Source organism: Ambystoma mexicanum, chromosome 7q (genome assembly GCF_040938575.1).
Source record: "Ambystoma mexicanum isolate Mex_15411 chromosome 7q, UKY_AmexF1_1, whole genome shotgun sequence".
NCBI classification, from domain to species: Eukaryota; Metazoa; Chordata; class Amphibia; order Caudata; family Ambystomatidae; genus Ambystoma; species Ambystoma mexicanum.
The window spans coordinates 665,835,763-665,840,178 of NC_090941.1; positions in this window are offsets into that span (position 1 = coordinate 665,835,763).

The window sequence follows — 4,416 nt, forward strand, 5'->3', positions numbered from 1 at the left end:
TCCGCCCCCCTACACTACAGGGCGCTACAGTGTCTGAAGGCCAAACATCTGCGCAGATGTCTGTCTTATTCACAGGTGGTGGTGTTGTCCCCAGAAGCTAGGTTGGAGCTCCTTTGGTGGCTCAGGCACATGGATGCCTGGAATGGCAGAGCAATTTTTGGTCCCTCTCCAGATGTTGTTCTGGAGTTCGATGCCAGCAGAGCAGGCTGAGGAGCCAGGTTGGGTCAGGTTTCCACAGGAGGGAAATGGTCCGAGTTAGAGAAGGATCTGCATATCAACTGTCTGGAGTTGCTGGCGGGGTCCTTTGCAGTCCGAAGCCTTCTCAAAGATCAGGGGAATTGTTGTGTCCTCCTCCGCATGGACAATGTCTCGGTGGTGAGATACGTCAATCATTTGGGAGGCAACAGGTCCAAGGTCCTAGCATATCTGGCAAAGGAGTTTTGGCATTTTTGCCTGGACCGGAATATTGTGTTAAAGGCGGAGTACCTTCCGGGGATCAGCAATGAGGTTGCGGACTGGAACTCCAGGCATATGCAGGACAGAAGCGACTGGATGTTGGACAGGGATCTCTTTGCCAAGATAGAATATCTATGGGGTCCGTTTGCAGCGGATCTGTTTGCCTCGAGGCTAAATTGTCAGGTTCCCAAGTTCTACAGTTGGAGGCCGGATCCTGGCGCTCTAGCCACCGACGCATTCCTTCAGGATTGGTCTGGTCCGTTGGCGTATGCTTTCCCTCCTTTTGCGATGATAGCCAGGGTGCTGGTTAAAGTTCTCAGGCAGGCAGCCACGATGGTGCTGATTACCCCCTTTTGGCCTTCTCAGGTTTGGTTCCCAGCTCTTCTGGAGTTGGTGGTAGATGTTCCTCGTCTTCTTCCTCTCTGTCCCCAGTTGCTGTTAGATCCGGGGGGTCTCCCTCACGAGCTGGTCCTTCAGGGGCATCTCTCCCTTATGGCTTGGAAGACTTCAGCTCTTCCTGGTGCTTCCGAGGACTTTCGCAAGATTCTGTGTCAGTCATCAGGGACTCCTGGGCACCCTCTACTAAGTCGGGATACTCTTCAGCATGGAACCGCTGGGTTAGCTGGTGTGTGGTTAGGCACCTCGATCCCATTTCTGCCCCTCCTGTAGAAGTGGTTAGTTTTTTGGTGGAATTGTTTAAGGAAGGTAAAGCCTATAGGACTATTAATGGTTTTAGGTCTGCTATTTCAGCAGGGCACTGATATCAGAGCGTTGGATGTGGACAATAAGATGTTTACCCCTCAAGGTCTTTATTTCACGAAGAACGAAATGTATGACTTCCTCAATATCCTATCCAGCCTTTCCAGAAGATGGTAAATTGTGTGTTATCAGATGCTTGAAATGTTTTGAGTTGAAAACGGAAAGTCTTAGACCTTATAATACCTCTCAGCTGCTGATTTCCTACAGGAAGCCCCATAAGCCAGTATCTCCTTCCACTTTAGCCAGGTGGATTAGGTGGGTTATGCGGGAGGCAGGGGTTGACACTTCCTCCTTTGGTCCTCATTCGGTTCGGGGCGCTACGGCCTCTAAAGCCGCTTTCATCGGTGGTAGTCTGGAGCAAATTCTAAAAGCAGCTAATTGGTCGAGGGAGTCAACTTTCAAAATGTTTTATCATAAACATATTGCTCATGTTGCTGTTGATGTGATGTAAGGGCATGGAACTTGCATAATAGGAGCCTCCTGTTTTGCCATAGAATACCTAATCCCCAACACTAGCGTGAGAAGGGGGTTTAGATTCTATTAAAGTCAAGGAGGCAAATATTATCCCCCTGCCCACCCTTACTGGTTTTTTGATTATCTTTCAGCTTTCGGGTGAGAAGTCCTGCTCAAAGGGAGATCTGTTCCAGTTCGGTTTGCAGGACATTTCACGTTCGGCCTGTTTTTAGTTGGACCATCACTCTTCGTGCTACGTGGATTAATCTTGCAGTGGGCGTTTGAAGAAGAACAGCGTCAGAAAGAGGAGTTGGTGATAGAGGAATGGACCTTCATGGGGTTGGCTCTAAGCCCATTGGTTGCCCCCAGGGCATGACCTGCCCTCCATTTTGGATTGGGATGTTTCCATTACACTGTTGGAACTGTTAGGAGTTTATATTACAACTTTTTTATTACAAAAGTTTTTTTCTTCTTTGCTGCTGTGGTTTCAGAGTAAAGATTGTTATGCATAATATTCACCTCCGTGTCTTTAATAGAATCTAAACCCCCTTCTCATGCTAGTGTGGGGGATTAGGTATTAAGATCCAGGACCCCGGGGGTGGGGCCTTTTGCAGCTTCTATTCACGTTACACCAGCCCGTTTGCCTCAGCTGTCATAGTGGTTCCAAAAATGTAACAAACTACGGCTGGACCTTAACAATAGGTAGATATGCCTTGCAGAGCAAATGCCTGGCCCCCACCTTGGGAGGTTTCCACACATGGATGCCTGTTTCAAAGAAGTCAGTGCTGTTGATGTGCTGCACGTGCTTGCAGCGTGTTTGTTTGTCGTGTGTTCTGCGTTTGCGTGTGTGGAGTAGTGTAAGGTTTCCAAATGCAAAAGGGCACTCCAAAAATGGTAAATTCGTTTTTTGAGGGAACAGTTTCATTTAGTGCATAGTTTAAGGAACTGAAAGAATGAATTTAGTGCAAAAGAGGCAAATAACTTTCCTTTGGGGAGGCAGGTGTGTGGTGCATAGATTATAATAGAAATAGGGGTTCTAATACTGCAAACATGTTTCTATGGCAGCTACAACCACTGAGTTTACCTTTTTGACATGTAGGTGGCGCCTTGTACAATTCGGCAGAGTTTTGTGGGGCTTAAATCTCAGGGTTTCTGATGTTCAAATGTAGACAGGTATGAAGACCTACTACAAAAAACCGGGACCACTGCAGTTTCCAATGGGAACATAATCTTGAGAAAGGGGGACAGAGCACCAAATACTGGGACGTCTGGTCACCCTAGAGAGGGGAGATGTGTTTTATGCAGTGGGACATACTTGACTATTTACCCTGTGCAGAGGGACACATTTGGGTATGCATTTTCAGCATAACAGTCTACAATATGGTGCATAGTTATTTTTTCAATAACTGCCAAGGCGGACGGACACTCAAAACACTCCATCACACAGTATTTCTAGGACTGGACAGCTATTCTTATACAATGTGTGGTTTTGATTTATATGTAAGCATGTCATTAATAAAGGAGGTTTTTTTCACTGTGATTGCTCCAATTAATATTACAGGCCTTTGTGTGTATTCATTTTGTAACCAAGCTTTGTGGCACAATCAAGTAATGTGTGTGATGGGCACCTGGGTACCTGAAAGGTTGGTGGTTTGAGCCCAGCCTGAGATGTCAGAGATCTGGTTAATGTGACGCAGGAAAATACGTAAAGTATTCCGGCGCTTGTTTGATTTGTAAGTGTTGCCCACTATCAATATTCAGTCCTTTTCCCTTCCCTTTCCATAAAATGAGTTAGGGTTTATCATTTAAAAAAAAACTGTAGACGGGCAGAGAGAGGTTCCAATTCTGTTACAGTTCTAGCAAAATCAGGATGTCTAGTCACCCTAGCCGAGGGGCATTTTGGCCTGCTCGGGGGAGGGGTTTAGTTTGTGGATCGCTTACGTGCAGCAGAGTGGGGAGATGTGTTTTTTGCGGTCTGGCTTACTTGAGCATTGCAGGCCCTTCAGTTTAGCACCTTTTCATCATTGCACAAGCAGGAAAGCAGGACCTTGAGACAGCATCGTAGTTGAGAGCTGATGTACGTGGTTATAATTGAGCATAGGGACACATTTGGGTTGTGAAGAATGGGGGACTACTTGTGCTCCAGTATAAAGGAGCAGTTTTGTCCTGTTCAGAAGGTGTGTTTGGCCATTTACAGTGGCATTTGTTATGTGCGGAGAGTGCAAACGTAGGCATTTGTCCCGTTGAGAAAGAAGGAGAAGTATGGGAATTGTTGGCTTGCACAGCAGGGGGTATTTGGGTATTTCACCAGGGGGCAGGTGTACTTTACAAAGGTACAGCGTTGGGGATTTTCTCTATGCAGAGAGTGTGATGAGATTTCATAGACCAGAGGGGTATTTGGATATTTGTTATGTGCAGAGAAGTGTGAGATGGATGCTATTTGTCCTGTGCAAAGAGAGGTGACATGTTTCGGCATAGATTTTCTTCTGGCCCTGTTCTGAGTCGTGTATTTTCCCTGTAAAGAGAGGCATATTTCTAATGGTTTTGTGCAGAGAGGCGAATTGCAGTAAACCCTGTTACATTTTCACGTTCAAAATCAAGCTGCTGTAAGCTGGGGCTAAAGATGGATGCTGGGTATCCAGTATTAACCAGTTACCAGGAGCTACCACTGGGGAATGAGGAGCGAGTAAAAATAGAGTTCTGCAAATCGAACTTCCACGTAAGATAGAAACGTATAATTTTGGCCAT